The 12,972-nt window shown below is 44.8% G+C and overlaps 1 protein-coding gene across 2 annotated transcripts in view; it reads left to right on the top strand.

Annotated features, from left to right (window-relative positions):
• The first annotated feature begins 679 nt into the window (after positions 1–679).
• The window catches only part of HMOX2 (heme oxygenase 2), a 51,831-nt gene continuing 39,538 nt past the window's right edge, over positions 680–12,972 (top strand). Inside the window, exons 1-2 of one of the 2 annotated variants that reach the window (XM_033914605.1) lie at positions 680–923; positions 4,297–4,371. The gene's annotated coding sequence lies outside the window, so the exon portion shown is untranslated. Of the gene's footprint in view, positions 1,016–4,296; positions 4,372–12,972 lie in introns of both variants that reach the window. The other variant, XM_033914604.1, reaches the window with a different exon arrangement.

The raw sequence follows: 12,972 nt of genomic DNA, 5'->3' as shown, positions 1-12,972 counted from the left end.
TATGAAGGGAAGTTTAAAAAATAAAGTAAAATTCTGGAATCTATCGTGGCATACCACCGTGCCGTGGCACACAGTTTGAGAGACACAGTGAACACTGCTGAAAATCAATGCTAATTTATAGGCTGATGCTCAAAATCTCGGTGTTAATCTGCACATAATGTTCAGAGGGCTGCAGCGCAGGAAGTAGCCACACCAAAGACTAGCGCAAATGGCATTTAAATGTAGTCAAACAGATGTAAATGAGGTAATTTGCTACTGTTACACCGGTGCACTTTGGAAGTGGAGAAGTTTCATCGTGGTGAGATTTTTCATCTTCAATTTTTATTTTATTTTTTTTAATCCTGGGCGCTAGAGGTAAAAAACACCAGTTGCATTTCCAGTCCCTGTCTCTTTCTAAATATATCTAAAATGCATGTCTATGTGACGCAGTGATATTATACTGCGTAACTCACGAGCTCGGAATAACGTAGGCAGGAAGTGGAAACCCTAAAAATCTTTTATCCAAGAGAATACTGTACATTGTACAACACATGCGCTTGGTGATATCGGTGCACAGTACGAATTTGTCAGGCCTTATCTCTAGAACGAGGCGCGAAACACCCACGCTGTTACTCTTTAGCGCCACTGCGACTTAAGAGAGGACAATTGGTGTGTGAGCATGCGCCATGACGGTGAGTAAACAAAGCGAGTAGACGTAGGCGGAGTGGCTCCTGCTGTTGTCATTTCCGTGCGCTTGGCCGTGCTGTGCGGAAGCAGGTTCAATATTTTCTTACCGGGGTGCTGAAGCTGGTGAAAACGCAGGATGGGTTATCACGAGAGGAGACTGACATTCTTTAAAGAAGCCTAAACAATATTCTTGTGTATGATCCAGCCGTGTTAGGCTGAGTTATTCCAGCTGGCGGATGCCTTTTGTTGGGAAATAGGTAAAAGCCGGATCAAATGATTTCCTCTTTATAGATGCCGGACCTGCTGTCGGGGTATCAGGAGTTGACCCAGTGGTTTACGGTTATAGATGGTAGGTTTGTCCCCATTGATTTCCTCTATGCTCTTTCCTCTATGCAATTACTACCAAATGCACACATCGCTGTACATTAAACATGTAAGAGACACCCGGAGTCTATCATTTTTTTTTAAATATCCTTCCTCTATATATTCTATATAAAATATATATTTTTAGTAATAATTAGAGTTACCATATGGCTCCAGAAAAAGGAGGCCGGATTGAGACAGCTGGGTTTTAAAATTTAAAATTAAAAAAAAAATAAAAATAAAAATTTAAATTGAATCAGGTTGGGCAGACTGGATGGACCATTCGGGTCTTTATCTGCCATAATCTACTATGTTTTACTTCCATTGCTTTCAATGGAAGTAAAACCCAGATGTCTCTGTCCTCTTTTTTTTTTTTTTTTCTGGAGCCATAAAACCCTAGTAATAATCCACTAGTCACATGACAAGGGTGCACTTAGGAAAAGGCAGCAACTTAAAAACACTAGAACATTAGTGCACCCATTGTAAAACTAAATAAGCCAGATTAATACAGATTGATCCTGCACAGTCAGTGCCAACAGAAAACCATGTTCTTTTCATACACACAGAACACAGATAAACCCTTGCCCAGTATGGAATAAATAATCACAACCTAAAAATATAAATATTATAGACAAAAAATAAACTGAACTGCCAAGGAGCCAGACTCCTTTTTCAATTACCTTTCAGAGGCCCAAACCTCCTTCTCAGGTCAGTACAGTACACTGCTGTTATGGTATTCTGTTCTGACCTGAGGAAGGGGGGTTTTGGTCTCTGAACGTTAGTAGCCCAATAAAAATGATTACCTTATTTCCATTTTCTATTTATAAACATTTATCAATACAGCAACAGCACTACTTTATTATAAAGCAGCAAAAAAACCTTTTTTTCTACCTTTTGCAATTTTTGCTTTAATCATCTTCTCTTTGCACTCTTTCCATCCAGTGTCTGCTCCCTCTCTCCCTTCCAAGCAGCTTCTGCCCTCTCTCTGGCTCTTCCATCTACTCTCCGCTCACTCTCTGCCTCGTCTGTCTATTGTCCACCCTCTCCCCCTTCCATATGGCATCTTGCTTTTTCTATGCTGCTACCATAAACTGTCCATCCTGTGCCCCTTCTCTCCTTTATACACGATTCATTACAGCTTCACCCTCTCTCCATTTTTCTCTCTCTGTCTACACCCCCTTTCTCCCATCCTCTGGCACCTCTCTTTTTTCCTTCCATCCACATGGCAGATGAAATTTAATGTAGACAAATGCAGAGTGATGCACATTGAGAAGACTAACTCAAATCATAATTACCAGATACTAGGGTCCACCTTGGGAGTCAGCGCCCAATAAAAAGATCTGGGTGTTATTGTAGACAATATGCTGAAATTTTATGCCGAATGTGCAGCAGCAGCCAAAAAAGCAAACAAAATGCTAGGAATTATTAAAATAGGGATGGTTGACAAGATTAAGATTGTTATAATGCCTCTGTATCGCTCCAGGGTGTGACCTCATGTTGAGTATTGCGTTCAGTTGTGGTTGCCTTATCTCAAGAAAGATATAACGGAACTAGAAAAGGTTCAAAGAAGAGCGTCCAAGATGATAAATGGGATGGAACTCCTCTCGTATGAGAAAAGACTAAAGTTAGGGCTCTTCAGCTTGGAAAAGAGATGGCTGAGGTCTACAAAATCCTGAATGGAGTAGAACGGGAACAAGTGGATCGTTTTTTCACTTTGTAAAAAATTACAAAGACTAGGGGACATTCAATGAAGCTACAGGGAAATACTTATAAAACTAATAGGAGGAAATATTTTTTGGTTCAGAAGTATGGGCTCACGCCTAATGATGTTTTTCCTTATCTGCAGTTGCAACATTATGTACGCACCTTACCCCCTAAAACCTTAACTAAGACCGTTTTTGACTCATTGAAAGAAGCTTATTATTTGGAGGCACAGTCTGATTCCTCTGCGCTTTCATCGCAAATTTTTGTTGGAGGAGGCCCCTGGTTATGATTTTGCTTCTTTGAGTGCGCGGTGATCTGTTGATATGGGGACCACTATTTCTGCAGAATTGCTGCAAGTTACATTGAAGTCTTTTAAGCAGTTTTGGGCTTCAATTCCCTTTATCATATTGCAATATAAACTGCTTATGCATGTTTACATCTCCCCTTCCAGGACCTTTCGTGCTGCCCTTTGTCCAAATTCTTGTTGTCCTCAATGTGCGTGTGTGGGGGGACGGGGTAAATGCTACTCTGCGGCATATGTTTTATTCTTGTCCTCTTGTTTTGCAATTTTGGAAGATTCTTCATCACCACATTGCTAAACTTTGGAATATTTGTCGTTTGCCTCTTCCGAAGATGCTTTTCATTACTTCAGCCTTGACTTATCCTGTTCCGAGAGGCTTACTTACTTTTTTGAAGCGTGCATTATTGATGGGGGAAGAAGTCTATTTTGGTACACTTGCTTGATGCACATCCCGCTACCTTGTCGCAATGGCGATCACTGATGATTTATCAATTGAAGACGGAACGTTTGGAAATTCCTGAGATGGACTCAGTTAAAGGCTGTCATTTGCAACTTACTTGGGAGCTTTTTTGGGCCTCTTTGACTGGGTATGCTCATAGCCATGTACTGAATATTTGTTATTTCCTTGTAGTTTACAGGTATGTTGTACTTGCTCATATGCTGCTTCATGCCTTTTTTGGGGGAGGGGGTGGTTTCTTTGGTTTATGAAAATTTGGTCTGTGTTGCTTTGTTGTCATTGTGGTTTTTGATTGTGCTTTTGACCAATAAACAGTTTTGAATATTAGATCCAAAGTGACCCTTAGTTAAAAATTAGGGAAGACCGCTGGCTTAGGGGTGTTAAATAAATGCAAACTAAGAATCTGCATAAATTCAGTGAGTAGATAGCATCATGTAAGCTCTAGCACCAGACTTCAAACAGATTTATAAGAGCTGCTTCATTTTTGTCAAGAGACAATCACCTGCAGCTGCCAAATAGAACTATTAACAATCTGAAAAGAATGGGTGAGCCCAAAATTGGGCCACTTATGACCTGCTGTAGTACAGGCAGAGGAAACCAAACCAAGCTTACTGGTTTTACAATGAGGACATCCATTTCACATCCTCGGAGCTGAGTTTGGTGCTCCGAAGAAGCTAGAGCAGGTCACCTAGAAAGAGTAACTTAAAACTTAGACATTAAGATTGTGTTGAAGAGGCCATCTGAAGCTCTACACTCAGAGATAGCCTGAACTTGATACTTTATTCTGTTTTTTGTTTTCAAACAGGTCTTTAACCTCTGAGAGAGAGCAGTGACGGAGGGAAGGAGGAGGGAAAGAAGTCTGAAGAATATAGACACTCAGGTACAGTATTGATTTACAAACTCATCACTGTGAGCGTTTTAAGAACACATTTATAAAAGGGGAGCTTTGAAGATAACATCCCTGGCATATCAGTTCTTAGGGTTTCTAAGAAGTTTTATCAAACAGTGTTTGGTTTATTTTTTTGTTTTTAAACATTAAACCACAGATTTGTCTGTTTTAGTTTTATATAAGTATTTACTTCTTATACAGATTATCTGTATTTTATCTGCTGTATCTAGAGTAGTGTATCGCAAACTGTGTGCTGTGAGATACTGGCAAGGAGGAGAGACAAGAGGCACATCCTGTAGACATGAGCCAGTTCTGGCGTCTCAACTCTTCCCGCACCTCTCCTCCATCAGTAACCCCTACTGGGGTAGAAATAGGCTCAGGGCTACAGCTGGATGGCCTCTGCGCATGCACGGATGTCGACCTGATGACGTCAAACATATACTTTAGGATGCCCTCCAGTCGCGGCAACAAGTTTAATGTGCCGCGGTGTCAAAATGTTTGCGGAACACTGATCTAGACTAGTGAAAGAATAGCCTAATTAGAGCAGTGGAATGAGAGCCAGGGAAGTCCAGTTCAGATCCTGCTGCTGCTCCTTGGGCAAATCACTTAACCCTCCATTGCATTAGGTGTAAACTTACGGAACATTGAGAGCCCTCTTCGGGACAGGGAGATATCTACTGCACTTGAATGTCAGCTTGAGCTACTACCGAAAAAGGCCTGAGCTCAATCCAAAATCCCTTTCCTTCTATTCCTATCACTATGTGAGTGTATGTGGGCTGTAATGTAATTTCTGCATCTGTCGTAAGATCCCCTTAATAACAAAACAATATTTCATGTCTTTTACAGCACTGTTTGTTTGTACAGCATGGTATAGCTCTTATATGTGGCTAATTGTACTTAACCACAAAAATATATAGACAAATATTGCAACCAAAGATGCACAGCTGCCTTAAATTAAGTTATCAGCGGTAAAAAAAAGAAAAAACGCTGACTTCCTGAATCTTCTTCACTCTCTGGTGATCCAAGTCAGCAACTAAGAAGATAAGTACATTGCTGCTTTATTTTTTTTGTTACTTTTGCCATTTTGGAACGTGGAGATTTTTTTTTCTGAGACTGATGACTGTTATTAGATCCTGTTACATGACTTTTCTGGACTAAATATAAGGGTTACTGGGTTCTGAGGTCTCTCTTTCTCCACGTTTTTTTTTTTTTTTTTTTTAACATTGATAACTTTAATTTAGGGCAGCTGTGCTTTTCTGGTTGCAATATTTGTTTATATGCTTTTGTGGTTGTGGCATTGTTATATATAGACATAGTTCCTTTAGTTTAACTGTAACCCAGAGTACTTAGAGGCTGAGTTTGCACATATGAAGATAGTAACTTTCAGAGGGTTTCTTGCGGGAGTTTTGCCAATTACTGCACTGCCAGTCTTAATCTGAACAAAGCTTTAACACATGAATTTATAGTTTATTTATAGTCCACCTTTAACAACAAAAATACACACCATGATCATTACAAACATCGATAAATAATAAACATTTACAAAAGTCTCCTCAGAAGCACATCGTTCAGTTCACACACACAAATAAAAAAATAAGTAATTAACACCCATATTTCATTTTACAAAAAAGATATTGTTTCAGTAGCTTCTTAAAAAATTCAAATGTCTACACCAAAATGGATTGGGGGGGGTGCTGCTACACTCGCAGCTGACACTGGCCTGCCTCCTGGTCTGTGCTCAACAGGTTTGCTGTGGTGGCACAGACCAGGTCTGTTCGTTCCCTGCCCTCTCCCTTATGTTCTCTCCCCCCATATGTCTTCCCCTCCCCCCCTCCCCCTCCCTTTCCCCTATCAGCTGCACATTTGTACCATTATGGGATCTATCTGCTTGCATATGACAATCTGGTTTTCACAACATTGACCTCATTTTTACAGTTTTAATGTAAAGTGTGATATTGATCCAAGTATCAGGAAGAAAGGGGACAAATCCTTCTTCAGGTATATTAGTGATAGGAAAAAGAACACAGACTGGATAGTACGCCTTAGAAAACCAGATGTTCAGATTCCGATAAAGCAGAACTACTGAATGAATACTTTTGCTCGGTCTTCACCTGCGAGGCACTGGGGCACGGTCCGCAGTTGCAGGCAAGGCCCAGCGTGGAAGATCCGTTTCAGAATTTCGAGTTCACATCTGGCGACGTCTACTACGAACTGGCAAGACTCAAGGTGAACAAAGCCATGGGACCGGATAATCTACACCCCAGGGTGCTCAGTGAGCTGCGTGATAAACTAAACTAAACTAAACCTTAGGTTTGTATACCGCACCATCTCCGCGTGCGCAGAGCTCGGCACGGTTTACAGAGTTTGAAAGGAAAGGAACTACAAAGAAAGGATATAGGAGAGGGACTGAGGAGATAGAGGGGGACAGGATACTAGAGCACGGGAGGTGATTAGATTTTTGAAAAGAGCCAAGTTTTCAAGTGTTTGCGGAAGGATTGGAAGGAGCTAGAATTTCTGAGCGGGGATGAAAGATTGTTCCAGAGTTCTATGGTTCTAAAGGGGAGGGATGTTCCAAGTTTTCCTGCGCGGGATATACCTTTTATTGAAGGGAAAGATAGTTTCAGTTTTTGGGAGGATCTAGTCGAGAGCGGGTTTGAGGAATTCCAGAAGAGTGGGATAATGGGAGGGAGGACGCCATGTAGAATCTTGAAGGCTATGCAGGCACATTTATAGAGGACTCTGGAGTATACTGGGAGCCAATGAAGCTTGAAGAGGAGTGGGGAAATGTGGTCGAACTTGCCTTTTGCGAAAATAAGCTTGGCTGCGGCGTTCTGAATTAGTTGAAGTCTATGGAGGTTTTTCTTAGTTAGGCTTATATAGATGGAGTTGCAGTAGTCCAGTCTAGAGAGGATAGTGGATTGGACGAGGATGGCGAAATGAGAATGATGAAAGCAGGATCTTACTTTCCTCAACATATGGAGGCTAAAGAAGCATTTTTTTACCAGGGAGTTGAGGTGATCGTTGAAGGAGAGAGAGGAATCTAAGATGATGCCTAGGACTTTGCTTGAAAACTCAAGCTGAAGAGTGGGGCCGGAGGGTAGAGGGATGGAGGTGGGTAAATGGTCTGAGATTGGGCCGAGCCAAAGTAGTTTGGTTTTGGACTCATTCAGTTTCATTTGTACAGATTGGGCCCAGGATTGGAGGTTCGTAATACATGTGGAGATGTTCTCAGCGAGGTTCGAGAGGTTCGAGTCGGTTTCGAGGAGGATGAGGATGTCATCAGCGTAGGAGTAGAGAGTTTCTAGGGGGGATAAATGAAGGAGTTTCAGAGAGGACATGTAGATGTTGAAAAGGATAGGGGAGAGGGGTGAGCCTTGCGGGACTCCACATTTTGGCTTCCAGGCGGGGGATGAGGTACCGTTTGTGTTAACGGTGTAGGAGCGGGAGCGTAGGAATTTCGAGAACCAATCCAGGACTGTGGAGCTTATGCCTATTTCGGAGAGTTGGAAGATTAGGATGTCGTGGTGAACGACATCGAAGGCTGCGGAGAGGTCGAATTGAAGAAGAACAGCAAATTTGTTGCGAGAATGGAGTTGTTGCACCTTAGAGATTAGTGAGGCCAAGAGGGATTCGGTGCTGAAGTTGGGTCTGAAGCCGAATTGGTGGGGTAGGAGGATAGAGAATCGTTCTAGGTAGGATGAGAGTTGGGTGGATATGATGGATTCTAATAGTTTGGTTAGGAGAGGGATATTTGCTATAGGACGGTAATTTGCTGGAATGGAGGGATCGAGATCGGCCTTTTTCAGTAGAGGGGACAGTGAAATGTGTCCCATGTCGGGGGAGAAAAGGCCTGATGTTAGGGCAGAGTTTATAAGTTCGGTGAGGGAAGTGATGGCCTGTGTAGGGATATTCTCGTATAGGTAGGAGGGGAAAGGATCCAAAATGCACTTGCAAGTTTTTAATTTGAGGCAGAGTTTGGAGACTTGCGGTTCAGAGACAAGCTCGAAGGCGGTCCAGGATCTGTCGGCAGGAATGGATACAGGTAAGGTAGAGTTGGGAACAATAGAGGTCAGGGGATTGTAGGAGACTGTGGGGGGGAAGGAGCGTCTTAGGGTGGAAATCTTTTCATTAAAGAAATTTGCAAGGGCCTCGGCTGATAGAGATGGTGGAAGCAACGACGGGTCTTTTTTTGTAGTTAGGGAGCGCCAGATGTTGAACAGCGCACTGATCTGGTTGTTGGATCTGGAGATCTTGTCTCCAAAGAAGTTTTTCCTGGCTTTTTTAATGTTGAATTGTAAAATTTAATGTTAGCCCTCCAGGTCTGTCTATCGGAGGGGGATTTGGATTTTTTCCATTTGCGCTCCAAAGCGCGACACTTCTGTTTTAATTCTCTGTGAAGAGGTAGGTACCAGGGGGCCTTTCGGGGGTAGGAGATGGTTTTGGTGGTTAGTGGAGCAAGGGAGTGGTAGGTGGACTCGGAGAGGGCAGTCCAGTTGTGCCAATGTGATTCGGGGTCTATAGGTCTAGGGTTGGAGGAGAGTTTGTTGAGAAATTTGGGCCAGAATAGGTTGCTCGAGGTTTTTTTGCGGAAGGTTATGGAATGGGAGGAGTGGGGTGGGGAGTCAAGGTGTGACATGAAGACGGGGAGACAGGTAGTCCCTAAGAAGTGGTCTGACCAGGGGACTTGTTCCCAGCGAGTGTCGTCGGTTGAGGTTTTGAAGGTGGTAAGATCGATGAAGGAGGTGAAGTCTAGAGTATGCCCTTTTTCGTGGGTTGGGGATGGGGTGGGTGAGGGAAAGCCAAGAGAGGTAAGGAAGTTGTTGAATTCGGATGTATCATTGTTGTTTGTGTCGTCGAGGTGGAGATTGATATCACCAACAATCAGAAGTCTTTGGAATTTAAGGAAGGCATTTGTTATGGTCTCATAGACGAGATTTGAAGATTTTGCCCAAGGGGTGGGTGGCCGGTATAGTAATAGGATGCCCAATGGGTGGGTGCGGAGTTCGTCATTGACTGAAGCAAGCAAATATTCTAGAGAAGGATGGGTGCCCGTCTCGAGGAGCTGGACGTCGAAGAAAGATTTGTAGAGGAGTGCCAGGCCACCTCCTTTTCGATTGGGTCTGGGGGAAAAGAGGCCTTGGTAACCGTGGGGGAGGAGTTCGTTTTGCGTGAATAGGTCGTCTTTGGCGATCCATGATTCTGTGATGCACAGGAATCCAGGGTCGAGCTCGTCTAGAAGGTCTTTCAAGATTTGGGTCTTGTTGCACGCGGATCTGGCATTGCAATAAAGTGTAGGGACTGGGGTGAGAGAGTCTGGGGCAGTGTTGGGAGGATTGGCAGGGGGTAGGGGCTTTAGGGAATCTTGGTTGACTTTTCGGGGGTTTTTCTTGGGAGGGGAAATTCTGGTGCGTATCAATGTGGGGATTCTGAGTCCGGGGCAGATGGTATTGGAGTTAGCGGGGTCGAGAAGGTTGGGGGAGGGAGGTTTCAGACAGAGGGAAGGATAGAGAGGTGAGCAGAGTAGGAGGAGAAGGATCCAGAAGGATGGATTCATGGTGGGGTGGTTGGTGTGTGAGAGTCTGCAGCAAGGGGGAGTAGAGTTGGTTGAGGAAGGAGCAGGGGAACTTGAATTGAGCTTACTAAGTACGGGGCCGAGAGAGGGGAGGAGAGCCTTTTTTTTTTATTTTATTTTTTTTTGGGCTAAAGGGGCTAGTGGGGACGATTTGTGGCTAAGCGCTTTCCGTGTGGTGCCTAGAGCGGAAGAGACTTGGGGTAATAAATGGGTAATAGGGGGATTGCACAGTGATGTGCTAGGGGAACGGGGCAACTGAAGTGAGAGACTGGTAACAAACCTTTGGCAGAGAGTACAGTGTGGTGCAGAGACTGAGCAGAAAAAAACAGGTAAAAATTTGACATCAAAATAGAAGCAAATACAATGGTAAAATATGGTACAGAAAACAGGGGTATAAACAATGGTAAACTTTGACAACGGGCAGAATCCGGGTTGGGTAAGGGGAGTTGAGAGTCTGGAGGCCTTCAGTGGACCTTGATAGGCCAAGGAGGGGGAGGGCGGTGGGGTGAGACAGAGAGGAGCCCGAGCGTGCTAGTACAGTCTTGCAGGGGCTTCGGCGGCTCTTGGGTGGGCTGTGGGGCAAAGTTGCTAGTGAAGAGCAGGTCCGCACGCTCCTGCAGGAGTGGCGTCGGGTGGAGGAAGGAGGAACAAGGTGGAGGAAGCTTCCTCCTTCCTCTGCCTTGGGGGCGCTGGATCGGGGAAAGAGATGAAACTTTCGTCGGCCCGCAGTGGGCTGGAGAGAGGCCGGGTCACGCTGGCCTTTAGCAGCCCTCGGAAGGGCTGGAAGAAGCAGGCTCGCGGAGTCAGCAGGGCAGGGCAAATCCCTCCTGCTCGAGTGGCGTCGGGTGGAGGAAGGAGGAACAAGATGGAGGAGGCTTCCTCCTTCCTCTGCCTTGGAGGCGCTGGATCGGGAAAGGTAAAAAATCTTTCGTCGGCCCGCAGTGGGCTGGAGAGAGGCCGGGTCACGCTGGCCTTTAGCAGCCCTCGGAAGGGCTGGAAGAAGCAGGCTCGCGGAGTCAGCAGGGCAGGGCAAATCCCTCCTGCTCGAGTGGCGTCGGGTGGTGTCCTGGCAGAGCCGCTATCAGGACTCTTCAATCTCTCCCTAAGTTCGGGGAGAGTCCCCATAGACTGGAAAACAGCTAACGTCGTTCCACTGCACAAAAAGGGTTGCAGGGCAGAGGCTGCAAACTACAGACCGATGAGTCTCACATCAATAGTATGCAAACTCATGGAAACACTAATCAAATGTAAATTAGGCGCAATCTTGGATGAGGAGAATCTAAGGGATCCCAGCTAACACAGATTCACCAAGGGTAGGTCCTGCCAAACCAATCTCATCAGCTTCTTTGACTGGGTAACAAAACAGCTAGACTTGGGAGAATCCGTGGACGTCGTATACCTAGACTTCAGCAAAGCTTTCAATAGTGTCCCACATCGCAGGCTGTTGAGCAAGATGAAATCAATGGAGCTGGGAGAAACACTAACTACATGGGTCAATGACTGGCTGAGTGGCAGACTTCAGAGGGTGGTAGTTAATGGTACCCTCTCTAAAACATCGGAAGTGACCAGTGGAGTACCGCAGGGCTCAGTCTTGGGCCCGCTCCTTTTCAACATATTCATAGGGGACCTAACTCAGGGGCTTCAAGGTAAGATATCGTTATTCACTGACGACGCCAAACTATGCAATATAGTGAGAGACGGCAATTCATCCTATAGTATGACACAGGACCTACATTTGTTGGAGCTATGGTCCTCGACTTGGCAGCTGGGCTTCAACGCTAAGAAATGCAAGATCATGCACCTCGGCAGCAGAAATCCGTGCAGAACTTACACCTTGAATGGTGAGACCTTAGCTAGAACTTCAACAGAACGAGACTTGGGAGTGATCATCAGCGCAGACATGAAAACTGCTGATCATGTGGAGAAGGCTTCTTCTAAGGCAAGACAGTTGTTAGGTTGCATCCGCAGGAGTTTCGTCAGCCTGAAGCCTGAAGTCATAATGCCATTATTCAGAACCATGGTGAGACCTCATTTTGAATACTGTGTGCAATTCTGGAGGCCACACTACCGAAAAGATGTGCTGAGAGTAGAGTTGGTGCAACGGATGGCCACCAGGATAGTCTTGGGGCTCAAGGATCTATCGTACAAGGAAAGACTGAAAAATTTGTGGCTGTACTCACTCGAGGAACGTAGGGAGAGAGGAGACATGATCGAGACGTTTAAGTATATTACCGGCCATATCGAGATGGACGAAGAGATTCTCTTTCTCAAAGGACCCTCAGCCACAAGAGGGCATCCGTTCAAACTCAGGGGCGGGAAATTTCATGGCGACACCAGGAAATATTTCTTCACCGAGAGAGTGGTTGATCCTTGGAACAAGCTCCCGGTGCAGGTGATCGAGGCAAACAGCGTGCAAGAATTTAAGAGCAAATGGGATGCCCATGTGGGATCCCTTAGAGGGTTAAGCCAAGGGAACCTGTCACCAGGAGTGGGATCCCTAGGATAGTAGACTTGGGGGTGGATCAGTAGAGTGGGCAGACCTGATGGGCTATGGCCCTTATCTGCTGTCATCTTCTATGTTTCTATGACCAACACAGGAAAATGATCTGACTCTAGTTGTATGTAATTGCATTTGTTTTCAGGGAGAGACATTCAAATCCCCAGAATCGACTGAATGTAAACTTTGAGACCGTGTGCAAGGATTATTCAAAAAGTATCAGACCTTTTATTCATAAAAAATACTCGTATTCAGATATAACAATCTTACACTAATCTCCTTCAAAGTAGTTCCCTTGGGCTGCCACACACTTCTTCCAATGGTTCTGCCACTGTCGGAAGCAGTGCTGGAACACCTCTTTTGGAATTGCTTGCAACTGGTCTGTTGCATTCTGCATGATGTCTTCTCTTGACTGAAATCTGGTCCCTTTCAAGGGCATTTTCAGCTTGGGGGAAAGCCAAAAGTCACATGGAGCCATGTCGGGAGAGTAGGGAGCCTGAGGAATCACAGTTGTGTTGTGTTT

Source organism: Geotrypetes seraphini, chromosome 11 (assembly GCF_902459505.1).
Source record: "Geotrypetes seraphini chromosome 11, aGeoSer1.1, whole genome shotgun sequence".
NCBI classification, from domain to species: domain Eukaryota; kingdom Metazoa; phylum Chordata; class Amphibia; order Gymnophiona; family Dermophiidae; genus Geotrypetes; species Geotrypetes seraphini.
Note: the sequence above shows the minus strand (reverse complement) of the source record. Positions and strands in the feature narration are given on the sequence as shown.